General features: G+C 52.2%; 40 non-coding genes and 24 pseudogenes across 40 annotated transcripts; all 64 read left to right on the forward strand.

The window, feature by feature from the left end:
• The window catches only part of LOC143945704 (5S ribosomal RNA), a 119-nt pseudogene extending 25 nt beyond the window's left edge, over positions 1–94 (forward strand).
• Positions 95–203: 109 nt separating this feature from the next.
• On the forward strand, positions 204–322 carry LOC143953817 (5S ribosomal RNA). The gene has a single exon (XR_013268864.1). It is a non-coding gene; the product is annotated as a 5S ribosomal RNA (ribosomal RNA).
• A 109-nt stretch (positions 323–431) lies between these two features.
• Positions 432–550, forward strand: LOC143953917 (5S ribosomal RNA). The gene has a single exon (XR_013268955.1). It is a non-coding gene; the product is annotated as a 5S ribosomal RNA (ribosomal RNA).
• A 109-nt stretch (positions 551–659) lies between these two features.
• LOC143952685 (5S ribosomal RNA) lies at positions 660–778 on the forward strand. Its single transcript, XR_013267838.1, has one exon. It is a non-coding gene; the product is annotated as a 5S ribosomal RNA (ribosomal RNA).
• Positions 779–887: 109 nt separating this feature from the next.
• LOC143951188 (5S ribosomal RNA) lies at positions 888–1,006 on the forward strand. Its single transcript, XR_013266483.1, has one exon. It is a non-coding gene; the product is annotated as a 5S ribosomal RNA (ribosomal RNA).
• A 109-nt stretch (positions 1,007–1,115) lies between these two features.
• Positions 1,116–1,234, forward strand: LOC143944225 (5S ribosomal RNA; annotated as a pseudogene).
• A 109-nt stretch (positions 1,235–1,343) lies between these two features.
• On the forward strand, positions 1,344–1,462 carry LOC143953793 (5S ribosomal RNA). Its single transcript, XR_013268842.1, has one exon. It is a non-coding gene; the product is annotated as a 5S ribosomal RNA (ribosomal RNA).
• Positions 1,463–1,571: 109 nt separating this feature from the next.
• On the forward strand, positions 1,572–1,690 carry LOC143944855 (5S ribosomal RNA; annotated as a pseudogene).
• A 109-nt stretch (positions 1,691–1,799) lies between these two features.
• Positions 1,800–1,919, forward strand: LOC143946867 (5S ribosomal RNA; annotated as a pseudogene).
• A 109-nt stretch (positions 1,920–2,028) lies between these two features.
• On the forward strand, positions 2,029–2,147 carry LOC143951627 (5S ribosomal RNA). Its single transcript, XR_013266881.1, has one exon. It is a non-coding gene; the product is annotated as a 5S ribosomal RNA (ribosomal RNA).
• Positions 2,148–2,256: 109 nt separating this feature from the next.
• LOC143947871 (5S ribosomal RNA) lies at positions 2,257–2,375 on the forward strand. The gene has a single exon (XR_013265344.1). It is a non-coding gene; the product is annotated as a 5S ribosomal RNA (ribosomal RNA).
• A 109-nt stretch (positions 2,376–2,484) lies between these two features.
• LOC143944876 (5S ribosomal RNA) lies at positions 2,485–2,603 on the forward strand (annotated as a pseudogene).
• Positions 2,604–2,712: 109 nt separating this feature from the next.
• Positions 2,713–2,831, forward strand: LOC143951628 (5S ribosomal RNA). Its single transcript, XR_013266882.1, has one exon. It is a non-coding gene; the product is annotated as a 5S ribosomal RNA (ribosomal RNA).
• A 109-nt stretch (positions 2,832–2,940) lies between these two features.
• Positions 2,941–3,059, forward strand: LOC143953943 (5S ribosomal RNA). Its single transcript, XR_013268979.1, has one exon. It is a non-coding gene; the product is annotated as a 5S ribosomal RNA (ribosomal RNA).
• Positions 3,060–3,168: 109 nt separating this feature from the next.
• On the forward strand, positions 3,169–3,287 carry LOC143952434 (5S ribosomal RNA). Its single transcript, XR_013267611.1, has one exon. It is a non-coding gene; the product is annotated as a 5S ribosomal RNA (ribosomal RNA).
• A 109-nt stretch (positions 3,288–3,396) lies between these two features.
• Positions 3,397–3,515, forward strand: LOC143954769 (5S ribosomal RNA). The gene has a single exon (XR_013269727.1). It is a non-coding gene; the product is annotated as a 5S ribosomal RNA (ribosomal RNA).
• Positions 3,516–3,624: 109 nt separating this feature from the next.
• LOC143949063 (5S ribosomal RNA) lies at positions 3,625–3,743 on the forward strand. The gene has a single exon (XR_013265453.1). It is a non-coding gene; the product is annotated as a 5S ribosomal RNA (ribosomal RNA).
• A 109-nt stretch (positions 3,744–3,852) lies between these two features.
• Positions 3,853–3,971, forward strand: LOC143944150 (5S ribosomal RNA; annotated as a pseudogene).
• Positions 3,972–4,080: 109 nt separating this feature from the next.
• On the forward strand, positions 4,081–4,189 carry LOC143948910 (5S ribosomal RNA; annotated as a pseudogene).
• A 109-nt stretch (positions 4,190–4,298) lies between these two features.
• LOC143952766 (5S ribosomal RNA) lies at positions 4,299–4,417 on the forward strand. The gene has a single exon (XR_013267911.1). It is a non-coding gene; the product is annotated as a 5S ribosomal RNA (ribosomal RNA).
• Positions 4,418–4,526: 109 nt separating this feature from the next.
• LOC143953321 (5S ribosomal RNA) lies at positions 4,527–4,644 on the forward strand. The gene has a single exon (XR_013268414.1). It is a non-coding gene; the product is annotated as a 5S ribosomal RNA (ribosomal RNA).
• A 110-nt stretch (positions 4,645–4,754) lies between these two features.
• Positions 4,755–4,873, forward strand: LOC143949308 (5S ribosomal RNA). The gene has a single exon (XR_013265476.1). It is a non-coding gene; the product is annotated as a 5S ribosomal RNA (ribosomal RNA).
• Positions 4,874–4,983: 110 nt separating this feature from the next.
• Positions 4,984–5,102, forward strand: LOC143954777 (5S ribosomal RNA). Its single transcript, XR_013269734.1, has one exon. It is a non-coding gene; the product is annotated as a 5S ribosomal RNA (ribosomal RNA).
• Positions 5,103–5,211: 109 nt separating this feature from the next.
• On the forward strand, positions 5,212–5,330 carry LOC143946414 (5S ribosomal RNA; annotated as a pseudogene).
• Positions 5,331–5,439: 109 nt separating this feature from the next.
• On the forward strand, positions 5,440–5,558 carry LOC143948592 (5S ribosomal RNA; annotated as a pseudogene).
• A 109-nt stretch (positions 5,559–5,667) lies between these two features.
• LOC143943616 (5S ribosomal RNA) lies at positions 5,668–5,786 on the forward strand (annotated as a pseudogene).
• Positions 5,787–5,895: 109 nt separating this feature from the next.
• On the forward strand, positions 5,896–6,014 carry LOC143949454 (5S ribosomal RNA). Its single transcript, XR_013265489.1, has one exon. It is a non-coding gene; the product is annotated as a 5S ribosomal RNA (ribosomal RNA).
• A 109-nt stretch (positions 6,015–6,123) lies between these two features.
• LOC143954611 (5S ribosomal RNA) lies at positions 6,124–6,242 on the forward strand. The gene has a single exon (XR_013269586.1). It is a non-coding gene; the product is annotated as a 5S ribosomal RNA (ribosomal RNA).
• Positions 6,243–6,351: 109 nt separating this feature from the next.
• LOC143954411 (5S ribosomal RNA) lies at positions 6,352–6,470 on the forward strand. Its single transcript, XR_013269405.1, has one exon. It is a non-coding gene; the product is annotated as a 5S ribosomal RNA (ribosomal RNA).
• A 109-nt stretch (positions 6,471–6,579) lies between these two features.
• LOC143950409 (5S ribosomal RNA) lies at positions 6,580–6,698 on the forward strand. Its single transcript, XR_013265814.1, has one exon. It is a non-coding gene; the product is annotated as a 5S ribosomal RNA (ribosomal RNA).
• Positions 6,699–7,024: 326 nt separating this feature from the next.
• On the forward strand, positions 7,025–7,143 carry LOC143953277 (5S ribosomal RNA). The gene has a single exon (XR_013268374.1). It is a non-coding gene; the product is annotated as a 5S ribosomal RNA (ribosomal RNA).
• Positions 7,144–7,252: 109 nt separating this feature from the next.
• LOC143951961 (5S ribosomal RNA) lies at positions 7,253–7,371 on the forward strand. The gene has a single exon (XR_013267184.1). It is a non-coding gene; the product is annotated as a 5S ribosomal RNA (ribosomal RNA).
• Positions 7,372–7,480: 109 nt separating this feature from the next.
• LOC143951724 (5S ribosomal RNA) lies at positions 7,481–7,599 on the forward strand. The gene has a single exon (XR_013266969.1). It is a non-coding gene; the product is annotated as a 5S ribosomal RNA (ribosomal RNA).
• Positions 7,600–7,708: 109 nt separating this feature from the next.
• On the forward strand, positions 7,709–7,827 carry LOC143947353 (5S ribosomal RNA). The gene has a single exon (XR_013265295.1). It is a non-coding gene; the product is annotated as a 5S ribosomal RNA (ribosomal RNA).
• A 109-nt stretch (positions 7,828–7,936) lies between these two features.
• On the forward strand, positions 7,937–8,055 carry LOC143944192 (5S ribosomal RNA). The gene has a single exon (XR_013265004.1). It is a non-coding gene; the product is annotated as a 5S ribosomal RNA (ribosomal RNA).
• Positions 8,056–8,164: 109 nt separating this feature from the next.
• On the forward strand, positions 8,165–8,283 carry LOC143952896 (5S ribosomal RNA). The gene has a single exon (XR_013268029.1). It is a non-coding gene; the product is annotated as a 5S ribosomal RNA (ribosomal RNA).
• Positions 8,284–8,392: 109 nt separating this feature from the next.
• On the forward strand, positions 8,393–8,511 carry LOC143953444 (5S ribosomal RNA). Its single transcript, XR_013268526.1, has one exon. It is a non-coding gene; the product is annotated as a 5S ribosomal RNA (ribosomal RNA).
• A 109-nt stretch (positions 8,512–8,620) lies between these two features.
• LOC143944308 (5S ribosomal RNA) lies at positions 8,621–8,739 on the forward strand (annotated as a pseudogene).
• Positions 8,740–8,848: 109 nt separating this feature from the next.
• LOC143943787 (5S ribosomal RNA) lies at positions 8,849–8,967 on the forward strand (annotated as a pseudogene).
• Positions 8,968–9,076: 109 nt separating this feature from the next.
• On the forward strand, positions 9,077–9,185 carry LOC143946171 (5S ribosomal RNA; annotated as a pseudogene).
• A 109-nt stretch (positions 9,186–9,294) lies between these two features.
• Positions 9,295–9,413, forward strand: LOC143953857 (5S ribosomal RNA). The gene has a single exon (XR_013268901.1). It is a non-coding gene; the product is annotated as a 5S ribosomal RNA (ribosomal RNA).
• Positions 9,414–9,522: 109 nt separating this feature from the next.
• Positions 9,523–9,641, forward strand: LOC143953595 (5S ribosomal RNA). The gene has a single exon (XR_013268662.1). It is a non-coding gene; the product is annotated as a 5S ribosomal RNA (ribosomal RNA).
• A 109-nt stretch (positions 9,642–9,750) lies between these two features.
• On the forward strand, positions 9,751–9,869 carry LOC143951022 (5S ribosomal RNA). The gene has a single exon (XR_013266333.1). It is a non-coding gene; the product is annotated as a 5S ribosomal RNA (ribosomal RNA).
• A 109-nt stretch (positions 9,870–9,978) lies between these two features.
• On the forward strand, positions 9,979–10,097 carry LOC143952467 (5S ribosomal RNA). Its single transcript, XR_013267641.1, has one exon. It is a non-coding gene; the product is annotated as a 5S ribosomal RNA (ribosomal RNA).
• Positions 10,098–10,206: 109 nt separating this feature from the next.
• On the forward strand, positions 10,207–10,325 carry LOC143943788 (5S ribosomal RNA; annotated as a pseudogene).
• Positions 10,326–10,434: 109 nt separating this feature from the next.
• On the forward strand, positions 10,435–10,543 carry LOC143946172 (5S ribosomal RNA; annotated as a pseudogene).
• Positions 10,544–10,652: 109 nt separating this feature from the next.
• Positions 10,653–10,771, forward strand: LOC143953859 (5S ribosomal RNA). Its single transcript, XR_013268902.1, has one exon. It is a non-coding gene; the product is annotated as a 5S ribosomal RNA (ribosomal RNA).
• Positions 10,772–10,880: 109 nt separating this feature from the next.
• LOC143953596 (5S ribosomal RNA) lies at positions 10,881–10,999 on the forward strand. The gene has a single exon (XR_013268663.1). It is a non-coding gene; the product is annotated as a 5S ribosomal RNA (ribosomal RNA).
• A 109-nt stretch (positions 11,000–11,108) lies between these two features.
• On the forward strand, positions 11,109–11,227 carry LOC143951034 (5S ribosomal RNA). The gene has a single exon (XR_013266344.1). It is a non-coding gene; the product is annotated as a 5S ribosomal RNA (ribosomal RNA).
• A 109-nt stretch (positions 11,228–11,336) lies between these two features.
• Positions 11,337–11,455, forward strand: LOC143951056 (5S ribosomal RNA). The gene has a single exon (XR_013266363.1). It is a non-coding gene; the product is annotated as a 5S ribosomal RNA (ribosomal RNA).
• A 109-nt stretch (positions 11,456–11,564) lies between these two features.
• LOC143943789 (5S ribosomal RNA) lies at positions 11,565–11,683 on the forward strand (annotated as a pseudogene).
• A 109-nt stretch (positions 11,684–11,792) lies between these two features.
• On the forward strand, positions 11,793–11,911 carry LOC143954581 (5S ribosomal RNA). Its single transcript, XR_013269559.1, has one exon. It is a non-coding gene; the product is annotated as a 5S ribosomal RNA (ribosomal RNA).
• Positions 11,912–12,020: 109 nt separating this feature from the next.
• LOC143954391 (5S ribosomal RNA) lies at positions 12,021–12,139 on the forward strand. Its single transcript, XR_013269387.1, has one exon. It is a non-coding gene; the product is annotated as a 5S ribosomal RNA (ribosomal RNA).
• Positions 12,140–12,248: 109 nt separating this feature from the next.
• Positions 12,249–12,367, forward strand: LOC143950411 (5S ribosomal RNA). Its single transcript, XR_013265815.1, has one exon. It is a non-coding gene; the product is annotated as a 5S ribosomal RNA (ribosomal RNA).
• Positions 12,368–12,476: 109 nt separating this feature from the next.
• LOC143952446 (5S ribosomal RNA) lies at positions 12,477–12,595 on the forward strand. Its single transcript, XR_013267622.1, has one exon. It is a non-coding gene; the product is annotated as a 5S ribosomal RNA (ribosomal RNA).
• A 109-nt stretch (positions 12,596–12,704) lies between these two features.
• Positions 12,705–12,813, forward strand: LOC143948661 (5S ribosomal RNA; annotated as a pseudogene).
• A 109-nt stretch (positions 12,814–12,922) lies between these two features.
• On the forward strand, positions 12,923–13,041 carry LOC143946333 (5S ribosomal RNA; annotated as a pseudogene).
• Positions 13,042–13,150: 109 nt separating this feature from the next.
• LOC143953642 (5S ribosomal RNA) lies at positions 13,151–13,269 on the forward strand. Its single transcript, XR_013268705.1, has one exon. It is a non-coding gene; the product is annotated as a 5S ribosomal RNA (ribosomal RNA).
• Positions 13,270–13,378: 109 nt separating this feature from the next.
• On the forward strand, positions 13,379–13,497 carry LOC143944186 (5S ribosomal RNA; annotated as a pseudogene).
• Positions 13,498–13,606: 109 nt separating this feature from the next.
• On the forward strand, positions 13,607–13,725 carry LOC143946209 (5S ribosomal RNA; annotated as a pseudogene).
• A 109-nt stretch (positions 13,726–13,834) lies between these two features.
• On the forward strand, positions 13,835–13,953 carry LOC143945455 (5S ribosomal RNA; annotated as a pseudogene).
• Positions 13,954–14,062: 109 nt separating this feature from the next.
• Positions 14,063–14,181, forward strand: LOC143945677 (5S ribosomal RNA; annotated as a pseudogene).
• A 109-nt stretch (positions 14,182–14,290) lies between these two features.
• On the forward strand, positions 14,291–14,409 carry LOC143948240 (5S ribosomal RNA; annotated as a pseudogene).
• A 109-nt stretch (positions 14,410–14,518) lies between these two features.
• On the forward strand, positions 14,519–14,637 carry LOC143946050 (5S ribosomal RNA; annotated as a pseudogene).
• The last annotated feature ends 94 nt before the right edge of the window (positions 14,638–14,731 follow it).

The raw sequence follows: 14,731 nt of genomic DNA on the forward strand, positions 1-14,731 counted from the left end.
CGCTTGATCTCGTCTGATCTTGGATGCTAAGCAGTGTCGGGCCTGGTTAGTACCTGGATGGGAGACCGCCTGGGAATACCAGGTGCCGTAGGCTTTTTTCCATTATGTTGTTGGCTTTGGCGACCTGCTGTATTTTTCTTCTCTATTGCCCGAGGTGACCACCTTGGCTTTTGTCAAGAGAGTTGTAAGTAGGGTGCAAGGTCGCCTACGGACACATCACCCTGAATGCGCTTGATCTCGTCTGATCTCGGATGCTAAGCAGGGTCGGGCCTGGTTAGTACCCGGATGGGAGACCGCCTGGGAATACCAGGTGCCGTAGGCTTTTTTCCATTATGTTGTTGGCTTTGGCGACCTGCTGTATTTTTCCTCTCGATTGCCCGAGGTGACCACCTTGGCTTTTGTCAAGAGAGTTGTAAGTAGGGTGCAAGATCGCCTACGGTCACATCACCCTGAATGTGCTCGATCTCGTCTGATCTCGGATGCTAAGCAGGGTCGGGCCTGGTTAGTACCTGGATGGGAGACCGCCTGGGAATACCAGGTGCTGTAGCCTTTTTTCCATTATGTTGTCGGCTTTGGCGACCTGCTGTATTTTTCCTCTCGATTGCCCGAGGTGACCACCTTGGCTTTTGTCAAGAGAGTTGTAAGTAGGGTGCAAGCTCGCCTACGGCCACATCACCCTGAATGCACTCGATCTCTTCTGATCTCGGATGCCAAGCAGGATCGGGCCTGGTTAGTACCTGGATGGGAGACCGCCTGGGAATACCAGGTGCCGTAGGCTTTTTTCCATTATGTTGTTGGCTTTGGCGACCTGCTGTATTTTTCCTCTCGATTGCCCGAGGTGACCACCTTGGCTTTTGTCAAGAGAGTTGTAAGTAGGGTGCAAGAACGCCTACGGCCACATCACCCTGAATGCGCTCGATCTCGTCTGATCTCGGATGCTAAGCAGGGTCGTGCCTGGTTAGTACCTGGATGGGAGACCGCCTGGGAATACCAGGTGCCGTAGTCTTTTTTCCATTATGTTGTTGGCTTTGGCGACCTGCTGTATTTTTCCTCTCGATTGCCCGAGGTGACCGCCTTGGCTTTTGTCAAGAGAGTTGTAAGTAGGGTGCAAGATCGCCTACAGCCACATCACCCTGAATGCACTCGATCTCGTCTGATCTCGGATGCAAAGCAGGGTCGGGCCTGGTTAGTACCTGGATGGGAGATTGCCTGGGAATACCAGGTGCCGTAGGCTTTTTTCCATTATGTTGTTGGCTTTGGCGACCTGCTGTATTTTTCCTCTCGATTGCCCGAGGTGACCACCTTGGCTTTTGTCAAGAGAGTTGTAAGTAGGGTGTAATAACGCCTACGGCCACATCACCCTGAATGCGCTCGATCTCGTCTGATCTCGGATGCTAAGCAGGGTCAGGCCTGGTGAGTACCCGGATGGGAGACCGCCTGGGAATACCAGGTGCCGTAGGCTTTTTTCCATTATGTTGTTGGCTTTGGTGACCTGCTGTATTTTTCCTCTCGATTGGCCGAGGTGACCACCTTGGCTTTTGTCAAGAGAGTTGTAAGTAGGGTGCAAGATTTCCTACGGCCACATCACCCTGAATGGGCTCGATCTCGTCTGATCTCGGATGCTAAGCAGCGTCGGGCCTGGTTAGTACCTGGATGGGAGACCGCCTGGGAATACCAGGTGCCGTAGGCTTTTTTCCATTATGTTGTTGGCTTTGGCGACCTGCTGTATTTTTCCTCTCTATTGCCCGAGGTGACCACCTTGGCTTTTGTCAAGAGAGTTGTAAGTAGGGTGCAAGATCACCTATGGCCACATCACCCTGAATGCGCTCGATCTCGTCTGATCTCGTGATGCTAAGCAGGATCGCGCCTGGTTAGTACCTGGATGGGAGACCGCCTGGGAATACCAGGTGCCGTAGGCTTTTTTCCATTATGTTGTTGGGTTTGGCGACCTGCTGTATTTTTCCTCTCTATTGCCCGAGGTGACCACCTTGGCTTTTGTCAAGAGAGTTGTAAGTAGAGCGCAAGATCGCCTATGGCCACATCACCCTGAATGTGCTCGATCTCGTCTGATCTCGGATGCTAAGCAGGGTCGGGCCTGGTTAGTACCCGGATGGGAGACCGCCTGGGAATACCAGGTGCCGTAGGCTTTTTTCCATTATGTTGTTGGCTTTGGCGACCTGCTGTATTTTTCCTCTCGATTGCCCGAGGTGACCACCTTGGCTTTTGTCAAAAGAGTTGTAAGTAGGGTGCAAGATCGCCTACGGTCACATCACCCTGAATGCGCTCGATCTCGTCTGATCTCGGATGCTAAGCAGGGTTGGGCCTGGTTAGTACCCGGATGGGAGACCGCCTGGGAATACCAGGTGCTGTAGGCTTTTTTCCATTATGTTGTTGGCTTTGGCGACCTGCTGTATTTTTCCTCTCTATTGCCCGAGGTGACCACCTTGGCTTTTGTCAAGAGAGTTGTAAGTAGGGTGCAAGATCGCCTATGGCCACATCACCCTGAATGCGCTCGATCTCGTCTGATCTCGGATGCTAAGCAGGATCGGGCCTGGTTAGTACCTGGATAGGAGATCGCCTGGGAATACCAGGTGCCGTAGGCTTTTTTCCATTATGTTGTTGGGTTTGGCGACCTGCTGTATTTTTCCTCTCTATTGCCCGAGGTGACCACCTTGGCTTTTGTCAAGAGAGTTGTAAGTAGGGTGCAAGATCGCCTATGGCCACATCACCCTGAATGTGCTCGATCTCGTCTGATCTCGGATGCTAAGCAGGGTCGGGCCTGGTTAGTACCCGGATGGGAGACCGCCTGGGAATACCAGGTGCCGTAGGCTTTTTTCCATTATGTTGTTGGCTTTGGCGACCTGCTGTATTTTTCCTCTCTATTGCCCGAGGTGACCACCTTGGCTTTTGTCAAGAGAGTTGTAAGTAGGGTGCAAGATCGCCTACGGCCACATCACCCTGAATGCGCTCGATCTCGTCTGATCTCGGATGCTAAGCAGGGTCTGGCCTGGTTAGTACCTGCATGGGAGACCGCCTGGGAATACCAGGTGCCGTAGGCTTTTTTCCATTATGTTGTTGGCTTTGGCGACCTGCTGTATTTTTCCTATCGATTGCCTGAGGTGACCACCTTGGCTTTTGTCAAGAGAGTTGTAAGTAGGGTGCAAGATCGCCTACGGCCACATCACCCTGAATGCGCTCGATCTCGTCTGATCTCGGATGCTAAGCAGGGTCGGGCCTGGTTAGTACCTGGATGGGAGACCGCCTGGGAATACCAGGTGCCGTAGGCTTTTTTCCATTATGTTGTTGGCTTTGGCGACCTGCTGTATTTTTCCTCTCGATTGCCTGAGGTGACCACCTTGGCTTTTGTCAAGAGAGTTGTAAGTAGGGTGCAAAATCGCCTACGGCCACATCACCCTGAATGCGCTGGATCTCGTCTGATCTCGGATGGGAAGCAGGGTCGGGCCTGGTTAGTACCTGGATGGGAGACCGCCTGGGAATACCAGGTGCCGTAGGCTTTTTTCCATTATGTTGTTGGCTTTGGCGACCTGCTGTATTTTTCCTCTCGATTGCCCGAGGTGACCACCTTGGCTTTAGTCAAGAGAGTTGTAAGTAGGGTGCAAGATCGCCTACGGCCACATCACCCTGAATGTGCTCGATCTCGTCTGATCTCGGATGCTAAGCAGGGTCGGGCCTGGTTAGTACCTGGATGGGAGACCGCCTGGGAATACCAGGTGCCGTAGGCTTTTTTCCATTATGTTGTTGGCTTTGGCGACCTGCTGTATTTTTCCTATCGTTTGCCTGAGGTGACCACCTTGGCTTTTGTCAAGAGAGTTGTAAGTAGGGTGCAAGATCGCCTACGGCCACATCACCCTGAATGCGCTCGATCTCGTCTGATCTCGGATGCTAAGCAGGGTCGGGCCTGGTTAGTACCTGGATGGGAGAACGCCTGGGAATACTAGGTGCCGTAGTCTTTTTTCCATTATGTTGTTGGCTTTGGCGACCTGCTGTATTTTTCCTCTCGATTGCCCGAGGTGACCACCTTGGCTTTTGTCAAGAGAGTTGTAAGTAGGGTGCAAGATCACCTACGGCCACATCACCCTGAATGCGCTTGATCTCGGATGCTAAGCAGGGTCAGGCCTGGTTAGTACCTGGATGGGAGACCGCCTGGGAATACCAGGTGCCGTAGGCTTTTTTCCATTATGTTGTTGGCTTTGGCGACCTGCTGTATTTTTCCTCTCGATTGCCTGAGGTGACCACCTTGGCTTTTGTCAAGAGAGTTGTAAGTAGGGTGCAAAATCGCCTACGGCCACATCACCCTGAATGCGCTCGATCGCGTCTGATCTCGGATGGGAAGCAGGGTCGGGCCTGGTTAGTACCTGGATGGGAGACCGCCTGGGAATACCAGGTGCCGTAGGCTTTTTTCCATTATGTTGTTGGCTTTGGCGACCTGCTGTATTTTTCCTCTCGATTCCCCGAGGTGACCACCTTGGCTTTTGTCAAGAGAGTTGTAAGTAGGGTGCAAGATTGCCTACGGCCACATCACCCTGAATGCGCTCGATCTCGTCTGATCTCGGATGCTAAGCAGGGTCGGCCTGGTTAGTACCTGGATGGGAGACCGCCTGGGAATACCAGGTGCCGTAGGCTTTTTTCCATTATGTTGTTGGCTTTGGCGACCTGCTGTATTTTTCGCCTCGATTGCCCGAGGTGACCACCTTGGCTTTTGTCAAGAGAGTTGTAAGTAGGGTGCAAAGATTGCCTACGGCCACATCACCCTGAATGCGCTCGATCTCATCTGATCTTGGATGCTAAGCAGGGTCGGGCCTGGTTAGTACCTGGATGGGAGACCGCCTGGGAATACCAGGTGCCGTAGGCTTTTTTCCATTATGTTGTTGGCTTTGGCGACCTGCTGTATTTTTCCTCTCGATTGCCCGAGGTGACCACTTTGGCTTTTGTCAAGAGAGTTGTAAGTAGGGTGCAAAGATCGCCTACGGCTACATCACCCTGAATGCGCTCGATCTCGTCTGATCTCGGATGCTAAGCAGGGTCAGGCCTGGTTAGTACCTGGATGGGAGACCGCCTGGGAATGTCAGGTGCCGTAGGCTTTTTTCCATTATGTTGTTGGCTTTGGCGACCTGCTGTATTTTTCCTCTCGATTGCCCGAGGTGACCACCTTGGCTTTTGTCAAGAGAGTTGTAAGTAAGATGCAAGATCGCCTACGGCCACATCACCCTGAATGCGCTCGATCTCGTCTGATCTTGGATGCTAAGCAGGGTCGGGCCTGGTTAGTACCTGGATGGGAGACCGCCTTGGAATACCAGATTCCGTAGGCTTTTTTCCATTATGTTGTTGCCTTTGGCGACCTGCTGTATTTTTCCTCTCGTTTGCCCGAGGTGACCACCTTGGCTTTTGTCAAAAGAGTTGTAAGTAGGGTGCAAGATCGCCTACGGCCACATCACCCTGAATGCGCTCGATCTCACCTGATCTCGCATGCTAAGCAGGATCTGGCCTGGTTAGTACCTGGATGTGAGACCGCCTGGGAATACCAGGTGCCGTCGGCTTTTTTCCATTATGTTGTTGGCTTTGGAGACCTGCTGTATTTTTCCTCTCGATTGCCCGAGGTGACCACCTTGGCTTTTGTCAAGAGAGTTGTAAGTAGGGAACAAGATCGCTTACGGCCACATCACCCTGAATGCGCTCGATCTCGTCTGATCTCGGATGCTAAGCAGGGTCGGGCCTGGTTAGTACCTGGATGGGAGAACGCCTGGGAATTCCAGGTGCCGTAGTCTTTTTTCCATTATGTTGTTGGCTTTGGCGACCTGCTGTATTTTTCCTCTCGATTTCCCGAGGTGACCACCTTGGCTTTTGTCAAGAGAGTTGTAAGTAGGGTGCAAGATTGCCTACGGCCACATCACCCTGAATGCGCTCGATCTCGTCTGATCTCGCATGCTAAGCAGGGTCGGGCCTGGTTAGTACCTGGATGGGAGACCACCTGGGAATACCAGGTGCCGTAGGCTTTTTTCCATTATGTTGTTGGCTTTGGCGACCTGCTGTATTTTTCCTCTCGATTGCCCGAGGTGACCACCTTGGCTTTTGTCAAGAGAGTTGTAAGTAGGGTGCAAGATCGCCTATGGCCACATCACCCTGAATGCGCTCGATCTTGTCTGATCTCGGATGCTAAGCAGGGTCGGGCCTGGTTAGTACCTGGATGGGAGACCACCTGGGAATACCTGGTGCCGCAGGCTGTTTTCCATTATGTTGTTGGCTTTGGCGACCTGGTGTATTTTTCCTCTCGATTGCCCGAGGTGACCACCTTGGCTTTTGTCAAGAGAGTTGTAAGTAGGGTGCAAGATCGCCTACGGCCACATCACCTTGAATGCGCTCGATCTCGTCTGATCTCGCATGCTAAGCAGCGTCGGGCCTGGTTAGTACCTGGATGGGAGACCGCCTGGGAATACCAGGTGCCGTAGGCTTTTTTCCATTATGTTGTTGGCTTTGGCGAACTGCTGTATTTTTCCTTTCGATTGCCCGAGGTGACCACCTTGGCTTTTGTCAAGAGAGTTGTAAGTAGGGTGCAAGATCACCTACGGCCACATCACCCTGAATGCGCTCGATCTCGTCTGATCTCGGATGCTAAGCAGGGTCGGGCCTGGTTAGTACCTGGATGGGAGACCGCCTGGGAATACCAGGTGCCGTAGGCTTTTTTCCATTATGTTGTTGGCTTTGGCGACCTGCTGTATTTTTCCTCTCGATTGTCCGAGGTGACCACCTTGGCTTTTGTCAAGAGAGTTGTAAGTAGGGTGCTAGATCGCCTACGGCCACATCACCCTGAGTGCGCTCGATCTCGTCTGATCTCGGATGCTAAGCAGGGTCGGGCCTGGATGGGAGACCGCCTGGGAATACCAGGTGCCGTAGGCTTTTTTCCATTATGTTGTTGGCTTTGGCGACCTGCTGTATTTTTCCTCTCGATTGCCCGAGGTGACCACCTTGGCTTTTGTCAAGAGAGTTGTAAGTAGGGTGCAAGCTCGCCTATGGCCACATCACCCTGAATGCGCTCGATCTCATCTGATCTCGGATGCTAAGCAAGGTCGGGCCTGGTTAGTACCTGGATGGGAGACCGCCTGGGAATACCAGGTGCCGTCGGCTTTTTTCCATTATGTTGTTGGCTTTGGCGACCTGCTGTATTTTTCCTCTCGATTGCCCGAGGTGACCACCTTGGCTTTTGTTAAGAGAGTTGTAAGTAGGGTGCAAGATCGCCTACGGCCACATCACCCTGAATGCGCTCAATCTCGTCTGATCTCGGATGCTAAGCAGGGTCGGGCCTGGTTAGTACCTGGATGGGAGACCGCCTGGGAATACCAGGTGCCGTAGGCTTTTTTCCATTATGTTGTTGGCTTTGGCGACCTGCTGTATTTTTCCTCTCCATTGCCCGAGGTGACCACCTTGGCTTTTGTCAAGAGAGTTGTAAGTAGGGTGCAAGCTCGCCTATGGCCACATCACCCTGAATGCGCTCGATCTCGTCTGATCTCGGATGCTAAGCAGGGTCGGGCCTGGTTAGTACCTGGATGGGAGACCGCCTGGGAATACCAGGTGCCGTCGGCTTTTTTCCATTATGTTGTTGGCTTTGGCGACCTGCTGTATTTTTCCTCTCGATTGCCCGAGGTGACCACCTTGGCTTTTGTCAAGAGAGTTGTAAGTAGGGTGCAAGATTGCCTACGGCCACATCACCCTGAATGCGCTCGATCTCGTCTGATCTCGGATGCTAAGCAGGGTCGTGCCTGGTTAGTACCTGGATGGGAGACCGCCTGGGAATACCAGGTGCCGTAGGCTTTTTTCCATTATGTTGTTGGCTTTGGCGACCTGCTGTATTTTTCCTCTCGATTGCCCGAGGTGACCACCTTGGCTTTTGTTAAGAGAGTTGTAAGTAGGGTGCAAGATCGCCTACGGCCACATCACCCTGAATGCGCTCGATCTCGTCTGATCTCGGATGCTAAGCAGGGTCGGGCCTGGTTAGTACCTGGATGGGAGACCGCCTGGGAATACCAGGTGCTGTAGGCTTTTTTCCATTATGTTGTTGGCTTTGGCGACCTGCTGTATTTTTCCTCTCGATTGCCCGAGGTGACCACCTTGGCTTTTGTCAAGAGAGTTGTAAGTAGGGTGCAAGATCGCCTACGGCCACATCACCCTGAATGCGCTCTATCTCGTCTGATCTCGGATGCTAAGCAGGGTCGGGCCTGGTTAGTACCTGGATGGGAGACCGCCTGGGAATACCAGGTGCCGTAGGCTTTTTTCCATTATGTTGTTGGCTTTGGCGACCTGCTGTATTTTTCCTCTCGTTTGCCCGAGGTGACCACCTTGGCTTTTGTCAAGAGAGTTGTAAGTAGGATGCAAGATCGCCTACGGCCACATCACCCTGAATGCGCTCGATCTCGTCTGATCTCGGATGCTAAGCAGGGTCAGGCCTGGTTAGTACCTGGATGGGAGATCGCCTGGGAATACCAGGTGCCGTAGGCTTTTTTCCATTATGTTGTTGGCTTTGGCGACCTGCTGTATTTTTCCTCTCGATTGCCCGAGGTGACCACCTTGGCTTTTGTGAAGAGAGTTGTAATTAGGGTGCAACATTGCCTACGGCCACATCACCCTGAATGCGCTCGATCTCGTCTGATATCGGATTCTAAGCAGGGTCGGGCCTGGTTAGTACCTGGATGGGAGACCGCCTGGGAATACCAGGTGCCGTAGGTTTTTTTCCATTATGTTTTTGGCTTTGGCGACCTGCTGTATTTTTCCTCTCGATTGCCCGAGGTGACCACCTTGGCTTTTGTCAAGAGAGTTGTAAGTAGGGTGCAAGATCGCCTACGGCCACATCACCCTGAATGCGCTTGATCTCGTCTGATCTCGGATGCTAAGCAGGGTCGAGCCTGGTTAGTACCTGCATGGAAGACCGCCTGGGAATACCAGGTGCTGTATGCTTTTTTCCATTATGTTGTTGGCTTTGGTGACCTGCTGTATTTTTCCTCTCGATTGCCTGAGGTGACCACCTTGGCTTTTGTCAAGAGAGTTGTAAGTAGGATGCAAGATCGCCTACGGCCACATCACCCTGAATGCGCTCGATCTCGGATGCTAAGCAGGGTCGGGCCTGGTTAGTACCTGGATGGGAGACCACCTGGGAATACCAGGTGCCGTAGGCTTTTTTCCATTATGTTGTTGGCTTTGGCGACCTGCTGTATTTTTCCTCTCGATTGCCCGAGGTGACCACCTTGGCTTTTGTCAAGAGAGTTGTAAGTAAGGAGTAAGATTGCCTACGGCCACATCACCCTGAATGCGCTCGATCTCGTCTTATCTCGGACGCTAAGCAGGGTCGGGCCTGGTTAGTACCTGGATGGGAGACCACCTGGGAATGCCAGGTGCCGTAGGCTTTTTTCCATTATGTTGTTGGCTTTGGCGACCTGCTGTATTTTTCCTCTCGATTGCCCGAGGTGACCACCTTGGCTTTTGTCAAGAGAGTTGTAAGTAGGGTGCAAGATCGCCTACAGCCACATCACCCTGAATGCACTCGATCTCGTCTGATCTCGGATGCTAAGCAGGGTCGGGCCTGGTTAGTAACTGGATGGGAGACCGCCTGGGAATACCAGGTGCCGTAGGCTTTTTTCCATTATGTTGTTGGCTTTGGCGACCTGCTGTATTTTTCCTCTCGATTGCCCGAGGTGACCACCTTGGCTTTTGTCAAGAGAGTTGTAAGTAGGATGCAGGATCGCCTACGGCCACATCACCCTGAATGCGCTCGATCTCGTCTGATCTCGGATGCTAAGCAGGGTCGGGCCTGGTTAGTACCTGGATGGGAGACCACCTGGGAATACCAGGTGCCGTAGGCTTTTTTCCATTATGTTGTTGGCTTTGGCGACCTGCTGTATTTTTCCTCTCGATTGCCCGAGGTGACCACCTTGGCTTTTGTCAAGAGAGTTGTAAGTAAGGTGTAAGATTGCCTACGGCCACATCACCCTGAATGCGCTCGATCTCATATGATCTCGGATTCTAAGCAGGGTCGGGCCTGGTTAGTACCTGGATGGGAGACCGCCTGGGAATACCAGGTGCCGTAGGCTTTTTTCCATTATGTTTTTGGCTTTGGCGACCTGCTGTATTTTTCCTCTCGATTGCCCGAGGTGACCACCTTGGCTTTTGTCAAGAGAGTTGTAAGTAGGGTGCAAGATCGCCTACGGCCACATCACCCTGAATGCGCTTGATCTCGTCTGATCTCGGATGCTAAGCAGGGTCGAGCCTGGTTAGTACCTGCATGGAAGACCGCCTGGGAATACCAGGTGCTGTATGCTTTTTTCCATTATGTTGTTGGCTTTGGTGACCTGCTGTATTTTTCCTCTCGATTGCCTGAGGTGACCACCTTGGCTTTTGTCAAGAGAGTTGTAAGTAGGATGCAAGATCGCCTACGGCCACATCACCCTGAATGCGCTCGATCTCGGATGCTAAGCAGGGTCGGGCCTGGTTAGTACCTGGATGGGAGACCACCTGGGAATACCAGGTGCCGTAGGCTTTTTTCCATTATGTTTTTGGCTTTGGCGACCTGCTGTATTTTTCCTCTCGATTGCCCGAGGTGACCACCTTGGCTTTTGTCAAGAGAGTTGTAAGTAAGGAGTAAGATTGCCTACGGCCACATCACCCTGAATGCGCTCGATCTCGTCTTATCTCGGACGCTAAGCAGGGTCGGGCCTGGTTAGTACCTGGATGGGAGACCACCTGGGAATGCCAGGTGCCGTAGGCTTTTTTCCATTATGTTGTTGGCTTTGGCGACCTGCTGTATTTTTCCTCTCGATTGCCCGAGGTGACCACCTTGGCTTTTGTCAAGAGAGTTGTAAGTAGGGTGCAAGATCGCCTACAGCCACATCACCCTGAATGCACTCGATCTCGTCTGATCTCGGATGCTAAGCAGGGTCGGGCCTGGTTAGTAACTGGATGGGAGACCGCCTGGGAATACCAGGTGCCGTAGGCTTTTTTCCATTATGTTGTTGGCTTTGGCGACCTGCTGTATTTTTCCTCTCGATTGCCCGAGGTGACCACCTTGGCTTTTGTCAAGAGAGTTGTAAGTAGGATGCAGGATCGCCTACGGCCACATCACCCTGAATGCGCTCGATCTCGTCTGATCTCGGATGCTAAGCAGGGTCGGGCCTGGTTAGTACCTGGATGGGAGACCACCTGGGAATACCAGGTGCCGTAGGCTTTTTTCCATTATGTTGTTGGCTTTGGCGACCTGCTGTATTTTTCCTCTCGATTTCCCGAGGTGACCACCTTGGCTTTTGTCAAGAGAGTTGTAAGTAAGGTGTAAGATTGCCTACGGCCACATCACCCTGAATGCGCTCGATCTCATCTGATCTCGGATTCTAAGCAGGGTCGGGCCTGGTTAGTACCTGGATGGGAGACCGCCTGGGAATACCAGGTGCCGTAGGCTTTTTTCCATTATGTTTTTGGCTTTGGCGACCTGCTGTATTTTTCCTCTCGATTGCCCGAGGTGACCACCTTGGCTTTTGTCAAGAGAGTTGTAAGTAGGGTGCAAGATCGCCTACGGCCACATCACCCTGAATGCGCTTGATCTCGTCTGATCTCGGATGCTAAGCAGGGTCGAGCCTGGTTAGTACCTGCATGGAAGACCGCCTGGGAATACCAGGTGCTGTATGCTTTTTTCCATTATGTTGTTGGCTTTGGTGACCTGCTGTATTTTTCCTCTCGATTGCCTGAGGTGACCACCTTTGCTTTTGTCAAGAGAGTTGTAAGTAAGGTGTAAGATTGCCTACGGCCACATCACCCTGAATGCGCTCGATCTCGTCTGATCTTGGATTCTAAGCAGGGTCGGGCCTGGTTAGTACCTGGATGGGAGACCGCCTGGGAACACCAGGTGCCGTAGGCTTTTTTCCATTATGTTGTTGGTTTTGGCGACCTGCTGTATTTTTCCTCTCGATTGCCCGAGGTGACCACCTTGGCTTTTGTCAAGAGAGTTGTAAGTAGGGTGCAAGATCGCCTACGGCCACATTACCCTGAATGCACTCGATCTCGTCTGATCTCGGATGCTAAGCAGGGTCGAGCCTGGTTAGTACCTGCATGGAAGACCGCCTGGGAATACCAGGTGCTGTATGCTTTTTTCCATTATGTTGTTGGCTTTGGTGACCTGCTGTATTTTTCCTCTCAATTTCCTGAGGTGACCACCTTGGCTTTTGTCAAGAGAGTTGTAAGTAGGGTGCACGATTGCCTACGGCCACATCACCCTGAATGCGCTCGATCTCGTCTGAACTCGGATGCTAAGCAGGGTCGGGCCTGGTTAGTACCTGGATGGGGGACCGCCTGGGAATACCAGGTGCCGTAGGCTTTTTTCCATTATGTTGTTGGCTTTGGCGACCTGCTGTATTTTTCCTCTCGATTGCCCGAGGTGACCACCTTGGCTTTTGTCAAGAGAGTTGTAAGTAAGGTGCAAAATCGCCTACGGCCACATCACCCTGAATGCGCTCGATCTCGTCTGATCTCGGATGCTAAGCAGGGTCGGGCCTGGTTAGTACCTGGATGGGAGACCGCCTGGGAATACCAGGTGCCGTAGGCTTTTTTCCATTATGTTGTTGGCTTTGGCGACCTGCTGTATTTTTCCTCTCGATTGCCTGAGGTGACCACCTTGGCTTTTGTCAAGAGAGTTGTAAATAGGATGCAACATCTCCTACGGCCACATCTCCCTGAATGCGCTCGATCTCGGTTGCTAAGCTGGGTCGGGCCTGGTTAGTACCTGGATGGGAGACCGCCTGGGAATACCAGGTGCCGTAGGCTTTTTTCCATTATGTTGTTGGCTTTGGCGACCTGCTGTATTTTTCCTCTCGATTGCCCGAGGTGACCACCTTGGCTTTTGTCAAGAGAGTTGTAAGTAGGATGCAAGATCGTCTATGGCCACATCACCCTGAAAGCGCTCGATCTCGTCTGATCTCAGATGCTAAGCAGGGTCAGGCCTGGTTATTACCTGGATGGGAGACCGCCTGGGAATTCCAGGTGCCGTAGGCTTTTTTCCATTATGTTGTTGGCTTTGGCGACCTTCTGTATTTTTCGTCTCGATTGCCCGAGGTGACCACCTTGGCTTTTGTCAAGAGAGTTGTAAGTAGGGTGCAAGATCGCCTACGGCCACATCACCCTGAATGCGCTCGATCTCGTCTGATCTCGGATGCTAAGCAGGGTCGGGCCTGGTTAGTACCTGGATGGCAGACCGCCTGGGAATACCAGGTGCCATAGGCTTTTTTCCATTATGTTGTTGGCTTTGGCGACCTGCTGTATTTTTCCTCTCGATTGCCCGAGGTGACCACCTTCGCTTTTGTCAAGAGAGTTGTAAGTAGGGTGCAAGATCGCCTACGACCACATCACCCTGAATGCGCTCGATCTCGTCTGATCTCGGATGCTAAGCAGGGTCGGGCCTGGTTAGTACCTGGATGGCAGACCGCCTGGGAATACCAGGTGCCATAGGCTTTTTTCCATTATGTTGTTGGCTTTGGCGACCTGCTGTATTTTTCCTCTCGATTGCCCGAGGTGACCACCTTGTCTTTTGTCAAGAGAGTTGTAAGTAGGGTGCAAGATCGCCTACGGCCACATCACCCTGAATGCGCTCGCTCTCGTCTGATCTCAGATGCTAAGCAGAGTCGGGCCTGGTTAGTACCTGGATGGGAGACCGCCTGGGAATATCAGGTGCCGTAGGCTTTTTTCCATTATGTTGTTGGCTTTGGCGACCTGCTGTATTTTTCCTCTCGATTGCCCGAGGTGACCACCTTGTCTTTTGTCAAGAGAGTTGTAAGTAGGGTGCAAGATCGCCTACGGCCACATCACCCTGAATGCGCTCGCTCTCGTCTGATCTCAGATGCTAAGCAGAGTCGGGCCTGGTTAGTACCTGGATGGGAGACCGCCTGGGAATACCAGGTGCCGTAGGCTTTTTTCCATTATGTTGTTGGCTTTGGCGACCTGCTGTATTTTTCCTCTCGATTGCCCGAGGTGACCACCTTGGCTTTTGTCAAGAGAGTTGTAAGTAGGATGCAAGATCGTCTACGGCCACATCACCCTGAAAGCGCTCGATCTCGTCTGATCTCAGATGCTAAGCAGGGTCAGGCCTGGTTATTACCTGGATGGGAGACCGCCTGGGAATTCCAGGTGCCGTAGGCTTTTTTCCATTATGTTGTTGGCTTTGGCGACCTGCTGTATTTTTCGTCTTGATTGCCCGAGGTGACCACCTTGGCTTTTGTCAAGAGAGTTGTAAGTAGGGTGCAAGATCGCCTACTACCACATCACCCTGAATGCGCTCGATCTCGTCTGATCTCGGATGCTAAGCAGGGTCGGGCCTGGTTAGTACCTGGATGGCAGACCGCCTGGTAATACCAGGTGCCATAGGCTTTTTTCCATTATGTTGTTGGCTTTGGCGACCTGCTGTATTTTTCCTCTCGATTGCCCGAGGTGACCACCTTCGCTTTTGTCAAGAGAGTTGTAAGTAGGGTGCAAGATCGCCTACGACCACATCACCCTGAATGCGCTCGATCTTGTCTGATCTCGGATGCTAAGCAGGGTCGGGCCTGGTTAGTACCTGGATGGCAGACCGCCTGGGAATACCAGGTGCCATAGGCTTTTTTCCATTATGTTGTTGGCTTTGGCGACCTGCTGTATTTTTCCTTTCGATTGCCCAAGGTGACCACCTTGGCTTTTGTCAAGAGAGTTGTAA

This window comes from Lithobates pipiens, unplaced genomic scaffold, assembly GCF_037356315.1.
Source record: "Lithobates pipiens isolate NorthernLeopardFrog02 unplaced genomic scaffold, aLitPip1_a1.2 Scaffold_30, whole genome shotgun sequence".
Lineage (NCBI taxonomy): Eukaryota > Metazoa > Chordata > Amphibia > Anura > Ranidae > Lithobates > Lithobates pipiens.